This window comes from Molothrus aeneus, chromosome 4 (assembly GCF_037042795.1).
Source record: "Molothrus aeneus isolate 106 chromosome 4, BPBGC_Maene_1.0, whole genome shotgun sequence".
NCBI lineage: Eukaryota > Metazoa > Chordata > Aves > Passeriformes > Icteridae > Molothrus > Molothrus aeneus.
This window is the reverse complement of record NC_089649.1, coordinates 13,063,683-13,074,920: the sequence shown is the minus strand read 5'-3', so window position 1 is coordinate 13,074,920 and position 11,238 is coordinate 13,063,683. Positions and strand designations below refer to the sequence as shown.

The window sequence follows — 11,238 nt, the reverse complement described above, 5'->3', positions numbered from 1 at the left end:
CGGACTTAAAGACGAAAACCATTGTGATTGAAAGGAAGTATTGGCATGCCACAAGGTAACTGGAGTGACCTGTGTTTCCTCCTCAGCTTCACTGTGATAGTAGAATTTTAATTAGCAGTTCCAAAACTTTGTCTTAGCATAGTCTGGTGACATATCTCAGTAGAGCAGTGTCCTAGGGTGACTTTATGATGTTGTATCCCCAGCTATCTGTTCTGTTCATGCTGGATATTATATTCTCTGCCTTCAAGACTGCTTCTGAGAGCAAAGGTGGGGAGAAGAAGAAGTACGGAGTTTGTTATCACAGGCTGCACTCACTCTTCTAAAAGCAACACTGTTCCACATTCTGTGCTGCACTGTGTTGTCTGGGCACTGATGGAGCAGAACAGAGTGTTCTTTGCTTTTCAGTTGGTTTAGCTGGCTGAGGCAGAGTTTTCCCTGGACTGTCTTTTTTCTTTCCCTTTTCTTGGAACTGTTCAAACCTGCTCCAGACTGGGACCTGGAGAGCACTGAGAGCTTGCACTTTGTGGCCTATGGGGGCCTACTCTGGGCAGCAGCCTTTCCTAGTGCCGGAGGGATTGATAACAGAGCAAGCATCCACAGGAGAGACTTTCTGAATTTGTTGTCTCTTCAGAGCGGCGATTGAGTTTTGTCATCTGGTATTGTTCATTTTTTGTGCTGGGGGGTGCTTTCCCTGGTAAATAAACAGATTTTTTCCACTTCTCTCAGAGGAAATGTTTCCCAGACCAGTTGAGGGGAGGGGCCGTGTAGGTGGGCTTTCTGGGGGGGGCCCCCTGAGACATAAACTTTAAAGAAATTTAGGGATTTTAGAGGAGCTGAGGTTTTAGTTAGAGATAAGCCTTATGAGAGTTTATCAAAATAAATAGGTAGGCCTTGTTGAAGTTAAGAGTTAGTAGTTAACTAATAATTGATTGCTTGTCAACATCATGTTTGCTTAGCTGGGTTTATCATGAAGAATATAGAAACTCATAAATAGCTTTTAGGAACATAAGACAATTGTAGGCCACCTCTGTTCTGAAACCAATTGAAGATGGGGAATGGGAGTTCTAGCAATGGGTTCATTTGTCATATTTGCATTGAAAATGTAGAAAGTTCAGAACCAGGAAGACTTCATTTATTTCCTCATTTTGGAACCCCTCCCCATGAAAGGGACCACCGATTCATTTTGAGGAACAAACAACGCGTGCTTAATAGCTTTTGAACTAATTAACATACGAAGTGAGGAATGATGGGATGATGGGGTGTGGCGGCTTGGTTCTGCGCCTTTCGGAAGCTGCCGCTCTCTCCGCTTCTTAGAGGCGAAGAAGCGGCATCTTTGCGCACAGAGCATGGTGCCGGTGGCAGGGAGCTCCGGAGAGCGGCTTGTGTGGAAAGACACCAGAGACAGGCGATCAGCTTGGGAGAGCCCGGTTTCTCGCTCTTCTCCCTCTCTGGTCACCTAATACTTAGCAAAAAGCTTTTCCACACTCTTTTGGAAGAAGAAAGTGTGCCAGTAAAGAAAACATCCCCAATCTTGTTCTAGAATGTAGACGGAGGTCTTTAGAGGGTTTAGGAAGAAGTAAAAGATAGATGCCAAAAACTGCTTCTATTCAAATATTAATGTCAATGCAAAAGGATAAACGGTGGGAAAGTACTGTTTTCTCTCCGTTTGAAAGCTACTCACAGTATGCCGGGGTGTGCGGCTTGGTTCTGTGCCTTTCGGAAGCTGCCGCTCTCTCCGCTTCTTAGAGGCGAAGAAGCGGCATCTTTGCGCACAGAGCATGGTGCCGGTGGCAGGGAGCTCCGGAGAGCGGCTTGTGTGGAAAGACACCAGGGACCGGCGATCAGCTTGGGAGAGCCCGGTTTCTCGCTCTTCTCCCTCTCTTGTCGCCTAATACTTAGCAAAAAGCTTTTACACACTCTTTCGGAAGAAGAAACTGTGCCAGTAAAGAAAACATGCCCAATCTTGTTCTAGAATGTAGACGGAGGTCTTTAGAGGGTTTAGGAAGAAGTAAAAGATAGATGCCAAAAACTGCTTCTATTCAAATATTAATGTCAATGGAAAAGGTAAAAGAGTGGTCAAATACTGTTTTCTCTCCGTTTGAAAGCTACTCACAGTATGCCGGGGTGTGCGGCTTGGTCCTTCGCCTTTGGGCAGCTGCCGCTCTCTCCGTCTCCCAAATGCGAAGGAGAGGCATTTTTGCGCACTGAGCATTGTGCTTTGTGCCGTGAGCTGCAGAGAGTGGGTTCTGTAGAAAGTCCCCTGGACCGGCGATCAGCTTGGGAGAGCCCGGTTTCTCGCTCTTCTCCCTCTCTTGTCGCCTAATACTTAGCAAAAAGCTTTTCCACTCTGTTTTGGAAGAAGAAACTGTGCCAGTAAAGAAAACATCCCCAATCTTGTTCTAGAATGTAGATGGAGGTCTTTAGAGGGTTTAGGAAGAAGTAAAAGATAGATGCCAAAAACTGCTTCTATTCAAATATTAATGTCAATGCAAAAGGTAAAAGAGTGGTCAAATACTGTTTTCTCTCTGTTTGAAAGCTGCTCCCAATATGCCGGGGTGTGGCGGCTTGGTTCTGCGCCTTTCGGAAGCTGCCGCTCTCTCCGCTCCTAGAGGCGAAGAAGCGGCATCTTTGCGCACAGAGAATGGTGCCGGTGGCAGGGAGCTCCGGAGAGCGGCTTGTGTGGAAAGACACCAGGGACCGGCGATCAGCTTGGGAGAGCCCGGTTTCTCGCTCTTCTCCCTCTCTTCTCGCCTAATACTTAGCAAAAAGCTTTTCCACTCTCTTTTGGAAGAAGAAACTGTGCCAGTAAAGAAAACATCCCCAATCTTGTTCTAGAATGTAGACGGAGGTCTTTAGAGGGTTTAGGAAGAAGTAAAAGATAGATGCCAAAAACTGCTTCTATTCAAATATTAATGTCAATGGAAAATGTAAAAGAGTGGTCAAATACTGTTTTCTCTCCGTTTGAAAGCTACTCACAGTATGCCGGGGTGTGCGGCTTGGTTCTTCGCCTTTGGGCAGCTGCCGATCTCTCCGTCTCCCAAATGCGAAGGAGAGGCATTTTTGCGCACAGAGCATTGTGCTTTGTGCCGTGAGCTGCGGAGAGTGGGTTTGTAGAAAGACACCAGGGTCCGGCGATCAGCTTGGGCGAGCCCGGTTTCTCGCTGTTCTCCCTCTCTTGCCGCCTAATACTTAGCAAAAAGCTTTTCCACTCTCTTTTGGAAGAAGAAACTGTGCCAGTAAAGAAAACATGCCCAATCTTGTTCTAGAACGTAGACGGAGGTCTTTAGAGGGTTTAGGAAGAAGTAAAAGATAGAAGCCAAAAACTGCTTCTATTCAAATACTAATGTCAACGCAAAAGGATAAACAGTGGGAAAGTACTGTTTTCTCTCCGTTTGAAAGCTGCTCACAGTATGCCGGGGTGTGCGGCTTGGTTCTGCGCCTTTCGGAAGCTGCCGCTCTCTCCGCTTCTTAGAGGCGAAGAAGCGGCATCTTTGCGCACAGAGCATGGTGCCGGTGGCAGGGAGCTCCGGAGAGCGGCTTGTGTGGAAAGACACCAGGGACCGGCGATCAGCTTGGGAGAGCCCGGTTTCTCGCTCTTCTCCCTCTCTTGTCGCCTAATACTTAGCAAAAAGCTTTTCCACTCTCTTTTGGAAGAAGAAAATGTGCCAGTAAAGAAAACATCCCCAATGTTGTTCTAGAATGTAGACGGAGGTCTTTAGAGGGTTTAGGAAGAAGTAAAAGATAGATGCCAAAAACTGCTTCTATTCAAATATTAATGTCAATGGAAAAGGATAAACAGTGGGAAAGTACTGTTTTCTCTCCGTTTGAAAGCTGCTCACAGTATGCCGGGGTGTGCGGCTTGGTTCTGCGCCTTTTGGAAGCTTCCGCTCTCTCCGCTTCTTAGAGGCGAAGAAGCGGCATCTTTGCGCACAGAGCATGGTGCCGGTCGCAGGGAGCTCCGGAGAGCGGCTTGTGTGGAAAGACACGAGGGACCGGCGATCAGCTTGGGAGAGCCCGGTTTCTCGCTCTTCTCCCTCTCTTGTCGCCTAATACTTAGCAAAAAGCTTTTCCACTCTCTTTTGGAAGAAGAAACTGTGCCAGTAAAGAAAACATGCCCAATCTTGTTCTAGAATGTAGACGGAGGTCTTTAGAGGGTTTAGGAAGAAGTAAAAGACAGATGCCAAAAACTGCTTCTATTCAAATATTAATGTCAATGGAAAAGGTAAAAGAGTGGTCAAATACTGTTTTCTCTCCGTTTGAAAGCTGCTCCCACTATGCCGGGGTGTGGTGGCTTGGTTCTGCGCCTTGCGGAAGCTGCCGCTCTCTCCGTCTCCCAAATGCGAAGGAGAGGCATTTTTGTGCACAGAGCATTGTGCTTTGTGCCGTGAGCTGCGGAGAGTGGGTTTTGTAGAAAGTCCCCTGGACCGGCGATCAGCTTGGGAGAGCCCGGTTTCTCGCTCTTCTCCCTCTCTTGTCGCCTAATACTTAGCAAAAAGCTTTTCCACTCTCTTTTGGAAGAAGAAACTGTGCCAGTAAAGAAAACATGCCCAATCTTGTTCTAGAATGTAGACGGAGGTCTTTAGAGGGTTTAGGAAGAAGTAAAAGACAGATGCCAAAAACTGCTTCTATTCAAATATTAATGTCAATGGAAAAGGTAAAAGAGTGGTCAAATACTGTTTTCTCTCCGTTTGAAAGCTGCTCCCACTATGCCGGGGTGTGGTGGCTTGGTTCTGCGCCTTGCGGAAGCTGCCGCTCTCTCCGTCTCCCAAATGCGAAGGAGAGGCATTTTTGTGCACAGAGCATTGTGCTTTGTGCCATGAGCTGCGGAGAGTGGGTTTTGTAGAAAGTCCCCTGGACCGGCGATCAGCTTGGGAGAGCCCGGTTTCTCGCTCTTCTCCCTCTCTTGTCGCCTAATACTTAGCAAAAAGCTTTTCCACTCTCTTTTGGAAGAAGAAACTGTGCCAGTAAAGAAAACATCCCCAATCTCGTTCTAGAATGTAGACGGAGGTCTTTAGAGGGTCTAGGAAGAAGTAAAAGATAGATGCCAAAAACTGCTTCTATTCAAATATTAATGTCAATGGAAAAGGTAAAAGAGTGGTCAAATACTATTTTCTCTCCGTTTGAAAGCTACTCACAGTATGCCGGGGTGTGCGGCTTGGTTCTTCGCCTTTGGGCAGCTGCCGCTCTCTCCGTGTCCCAAATGCGAAGGAGAGGCATTTTTGTGCACAGAGCATTGTGCTTTGTGCCGTGAGCTGCGGAGAGTGGGTTTTGTAGAAAGTCCCCTGGACCGGCGATCAGCTTGGGAGAGCCCGGTTTCTCGCTCTTCTCCCTCTCTTGCCGCCTAATACTTAGCAAAAAGCTTTTCCACTCTCTTTTGGAAGAAGAAACTGAGCAAGTAAAGAAAACATCCCCAATCTTGTTCTAGAATGTAGACGGAGGTCTTTAGAGGGTTTAGGATGAAGTAAAAGATAGATGCCAAAAACTGCTTCTATTCAAATATTAATGTCAATGGAAAATGTAAAAGAGTGGTCAAATACTGTTTTCTCTCCATTTGAAAGCTGCTCCCACTATGCCGGGGTGTGGCGGCTTGGTTCTGCGCCTTTCGGAAGCTGCCGCACTCTCCGCTTCTTAGAGGCGAAGAAGCGGCATCTTTGCGCACAGAGCATGGTGCCGGTGGCAGGGAGCTGCGGAGAGCGGCTTGTGTGGAAAGACACGAGTGACCGGCGATCAGCTTGGGAGAGCCCGGTTTCTCACTCTTCTCCCTCTCTTGTCGCCTAATACTTAGCAAAAAGCTTTTCCACTCTCTTTTGGAAGAAGAAACTGAGCAAGTAAAGAAAACATCCCCAATCTTGTTCTAGAATGTAGACGGAGGTCTTTAGAGGGTTTAGGAAGAAGTAAAAGATAGATGCCAAAAACTGCTTCTATTCAAATATTAATGTCAATGCAAAAGGATAAACGGTGGGAAAGTACTGTTTTCTCTCCGTTTGAAAGCTACTCACAGTATGCCGGGGTGTGCGGCTTGGTTCTGCGCCTTTTGGAAGCTGCCGCTCTCTCCGCTTCTTAGAGGCGAAGAAGCGGCATCTTTGCGCACAGAGCATGGTGCCGGTGGCAGGGAGCTCCGGAGAGCGGCTTGTGTGGAAAGACACCAGGGACCGGCGATCAGCTTGGGAGAGCCCGGTTTCTCGCTCTTCTCCCTCTCTTGTCGCCTAATACTTAGCAAAAAGCTTTTCCACTCTCTTTTGGAAGAAGAAACTGTGCCAGTAAAGAAAACATCCCCAATCTTGTTCTAGAATGTAGACGGAGGTCTTTAGAGGGTTTAGGAAGAAGTAAAAGATAGATGCCAAAAACTGCTTCTATTCAAATATTAATGTCAATGGAAAATGTAAAAGAGTGGTCAAATACTGTTTTCTCTTTGTTTGGAAGCTGCTCCAACTATGCCGGGGTGTGGCGGCTTGGGTCTACGCCTTTCGGAAGCTGCCGCTCTCTCCGCTTCTTAGAGGCGAAGAAACGGCATCTTTGCGCACAGAGCATGGTGCCGGTGGCAGGGAGCTCCGGAGAGCGGCTTGTGTGGAAAGACACCAGGGACCGGCGATCAGCTTGGGAGAGCCTGGTTTCTCGCTCTTCTCCCTCTCTTGTCGCCTAATACTTAGCAAAAAGCTTTTCCACTCTCTCTTGGAACTAGAAAATGAGCAAGTAAAGAAAACATCCCCAATCTTGTTCTAGAATGTAGACGGAGGTCTTTAGAGGGTTTAGGAAGAAGTAAAAGATAGATGCCAAAAACTGCTTCTATTCAAATATTAATGTCAATGGAAAATGTAAAAGAGTGGTCAAATACTGTTTTCTCTTCGTTTGAAATCTGCTCCCAATATGCCGGGGTGTGGCGGCTTGGTTCTGCGCCTTTCGGAAGCTGCCTCTCTCTCCGCTTCTTAAGAGGCGAAGAAACGGCATCTTTGCGCACAGAGCATGGTGCCGGTGGCAGGGAGCTCCGGAGAGCGGCTTGTGTGGAAAGACACCAGGGACCGGCGATCAGCTTGGGAGAGCCCGGTTTCTCGCTCTTCTCCCTCTCTTGTCGCCTAATACTTAGCAAAAAGCTTTTCCACTCTCTTTTGGAAGAAGAAACTGTGCCAGTAAAGAAAACATCCCCAATCTTGTTCTAGAATGTAGACGGAGGTCTTTAGAGGGTTTAGGAAGAAGTAAAAGATAGATGCCAAAAACTGCTTCGATTCAAATATTAATGTCAATGGAAAAGGTAAAAGAGTGGTCAAATACTGTTTTCTCTCCGTTTGAAAGCTGCTCCCACTATGCCGGGGTGTGGCGGCTTGGTTCTGCGCCTTTCGGAAGCTGCCGCTCTCTCCGCTTCTTAGAGGCGAAGAAACGGCATCTTTGCGCACAGAGCATGGTGCCGGTGGCAGGGAGCTCCGGAGAGCGGCTTGTGTGGAAAGACACCAGGGACCGGTGATCAGCTTGGGAGAGCCCGGTTTCTCACTCTTCTCCCTCTCTTGTTGCCTAATACTTAGCAAAAAGCTTTTCCACTCTGTTTTGGAAGAAGAAACTGTGCCAGTAAAGAAAACATCCCCAATCTTGTTCTAGAATGTAGACGGAGGTCTTTAGAGGGTTTAGGAAGAAGTAAAAGATAGATGCCAAAAACTGCTTCTATTCAAATATTAATGTCAATGGAAAAGGTAAAAGAGTGGTCAAATACTGTTTTCTCTCCATTTGAAAGCTGCTCCCACTATGCCGGGGTGTGGCGGCTTGGTTCTACGCCTTTGGGAAGCTGCCGCTCTCTCCGCTTCTTAGAGGCGAAGAAGCGGCATCTTTGCGCACAGAGCATGGTGCCGGTGGCAGGGAGCTCCGGAGAGCGGCTTGTGTGGAAAGACACCAGGGACCGGCGATCAGCTTGGGAGAGCCCGGTTTCTCACTCTTCTCCCTCTCTTGTTGCCTAATACATAGCAAAAAGCTTTTCCTCCCTCTTTTGGAAGAAGAAACTGAGCAAGTAAAGAAAACATGCCCAATCTTGTTCTAGAATGTAGACGGAGGTCTTTAGAGGGTTTAGGAAGAAGTAAAAGATAGATGCCAAAAACTGCTTCTATTCAAATATTAATGTCAATGGAAAAGGTAAAAGAGTGGTCAAATACTGTTTTCTCTCCGTTTGAAAGCTGCTCCCACTATGCCGGTGTGTGGCGGCTTGTTTCTGTGCCTTTCGGAAGCTTCCGCTCTCTCCGCTTCTTAGAGGCGAAGAAGCAGCATCTTTGCGCACAGAGCATGGTGCCGGTGGCAGGGAGCTCAGGAGAGCGGCTTGTGTGGAAAGACACCAGGGACCGGCGATCAGCTTGGGAGAGCCTGGTTTCTCGCTCTTCTCCCTCTCTTGTCGCCTAATACTTAGCAAAAAGCTTTTCCACTCTCTTTTGGAAGAAGAAACTGTGCCAGTAAAGAAAACATCCCCAATCTTGTTCTAGAATGCAGACGGAGGTCTTTAGAGGGTTTAGGAAGAAGTAAAAGATAGATGCCAAAAACTGCTTCTATTCAAATATTAATGTCAATGGAAAAGGTAAAAGAGTGGTCAAATACTGTTTTCTCTCCATTTGAAAGCTGCTCCCACTGTGCCGGGGTGTGTGGCTTGGTTCTACGCCTTTCGGAAGCTGCCGCTCTCTCCGCTTCTTAGAGGCGAAGAAGCGGCATCTTTGCGCACAGAGCGTGGTGCCGGTGGCAGGGAGCTCCGGAGAGCGGCTTGTGTGGAAAGACACGAGTGACCGGCGATCAGCTTGGGAGAGCCCGGTTTCTCGCTCTTCTCCCTCTCTTGCCGCCTAATACTTAGCAAAAACTTTTCCACTCTGTTTTGGAAGAAGAAACTGTGCCAGTAAAGAAAACATCCCCAATCTTGTTCTAGAATGTAGACGGAGGTCTTTAGAGGGTTTAGGAAGAAGTAAAAGATAGATGCCAAAAACTGCTTCTATTCAAATATTAATGTCAATGCAAAAGTATAAACGGTGGGAAAGTACTGTTTTCTCTCCGTTTGAAAGCTGCTCCCACTATGCCGGTGTGTGGCGGCTTGGTTCTGTGCCTTTCGGAAGCTGCCGCTCTCTCCGCTTCTTAGAGGCGAAGAAGCGGCATCTTTGCGCACAGAGCATGGTGCCGGTGGCAGGGAGCTCCGGAGAGGGGCTTGTGTGGAAAGACACCAGGGACCGGCGATCAGCTTGGGAGAGCCCGGTTTCTCGCTCTTCTCCCTCTCTTGCCGCCTAATACTTAGCAAAATGCTTTTCCACTCTCTTTTGGAAGAAGAAACTGTGCCAGTAAAGAAAACATCCCCAATCTTGTTCTAGAATGTAGACGGAGGTCTTTAGAGGGTTTAGGAAGAAGTAAAAGATAGATGCCAAAAACTGCTTCTATTCAAATATTAATGTCAATGGAAAAGGTAAAAGAGTGGTCAAATACTGTTTTCTCTCCGTTTGAAAGCTGCTCCCACTATGCCGGGGTGTGGCGGCTTGGTTCTGCGCCTTTCGGAAGCTGCCGCACTCTCCGCTTCTTAGAGGCGAAGAAGCGGCATCTTTGCGCACAGAGCATGGTGCCGGTGGCAGGGAGCTGCGGAGAGCGGCTTGTGTGGAAAGCCACGAGGGACCGGCGATCAGCTTGGGAGAGCCTGGTTTCTCGCTCTTCTCCCTCTCTTGTCGCCTAATACTTAGCAAAAAGCTTTTCCACTCTCTTTTGGAAGAAGAAACTGTGCAGTAAAGAAAACATCCCCAATCTTGTTCTAGAATGTAGACGGAGGTCTTTAGAGGGTTTAGGAAGAAGTAAAAGATAGATGCCAAAAACTGCTTCTATTCAAATATTAATGTCAATGGAAAATGTAAAAGAGTGGTCAAATACTGTTTTCTCTCCGTTTGAAATCTGCTCCCACTATGCCGGGGTGTGGTGGCTTGGTTCTGCGCCTTTCGGAAGCTGCCTCTCTCTCCGCTTCTTAAGAGGCGAAGAAACGGCATCTTTGCACACAGAGCATGGTGCCGGTGGCAGGGAGCTCCGGAGAGCGGCTTGTGTGGAAAGACACGAGTGACCGGCGATCAGCTTGGGAGAGCCCGGTTTCTCACTCTTCTCCCTCTCTTGTCGCCTAATACTTAGCAAAAAGCTTTTCCACTCTCTTTTGGAAGAAGAAACTGAGCAAGTAAAGAAAACATCCCCAATCTTGTTCTAGAATGTAGACGGAGGTCTTTAGAGGGTTTAGGAAGAAGTAAAAGATAGATGCCAAAAACTGCTTCTATTCAAATATTAATGTCAATGCAAAAGGATAAACGGTGGGAAAGTACTGTTTTCTCTCCGTTTGAAAGCTGCTCACAGTATGCCGGGGTGTGGCGGCTTGGTTCTGCGCCTTTCGGAAGCTGCCGCTCTCTCCGCTTCTTAGAGGCGAAGAAGCGGCATTTTTGCGCACAGAGCATGGTGCCAGTGGCAGGGAGCTCCGGAGAGCGGCTTGTGTGGAAAGACACCAGGGACCGGCGATCAGCTTGGGAGAGCCTGGTTTCTCGCTCTTCTCCCTCTCTTGTCGCCTAATACTTAGCAAAAAGCTTTTCCACTCTCTTTTGGAAGAAGAAACTGTGCCAGTAAAGAAAACATCCCCAATCTTGTTCTAGAATGTAGACGCAGGTCTTTAGAGGGTTTAGGAAGAAGTAAAAGATAGATGCCAAAAACTGCTTCTATTCAAATATTAATGTCAATGGAAAATGTAAAAGAGTGGTCAAATACTGTTTTCTCTTTGTTTGGAAGCTGCTCCAACTATGCCGGGGTGTGGCGGCTTGGGTCTACGCCTTTCGGAAGCTGCCGCTCTCTCCGCTTCTTAGAGGCGAAGAAACGGCATCTTTGCGCACAGAGCATGGTGCCGGTTGCAGGGAGCTCCGGAGAGCGGCTTGTGTGGAAAGACACCAGGGACCGGCGATCAGCTTGGGAGAGCCCGGTTTCTCGCTCTTCTCCCTCTCTTGTCGCCTAATACTTAGCAAAAAGCTTTTCCACTCTCTTTTGGAACTAGAAAATGAGCAAGTAAAGAAAACATCCCCAATCTTGTTCTAGAATGTAGACGGAGGTCTTTAGAGGGTTTAGGAAGAAGTAAAAGATAGATGCCAAAAACTGCTTCTATTCAAATATTAATGTCAATGCAAAAGGTAAAAGAGTGGTCAAATACTGTTTTCTCTCTGTTTGAAAGCTGCTCCCACTATGCCGGGGTGCGGCGGCTTGGTTCTGCGCCTTTCGGAAGCT

At 47.6% G+C, this 11,238-nt stretch overlaps 1 protein-coding gene across 1 annotated transcript in view; it reads left to right on the top strand.

Moving 5' to 3' along the window:
- Nucleotides 1-11,238, top strand: part of LOC136555845 (kelch-like protein 8) — a 187,353-nt gene that overhangs the window by 15,614 nt on the left and 160,501 nt on the right. The window lies entirely within an intron of this gene.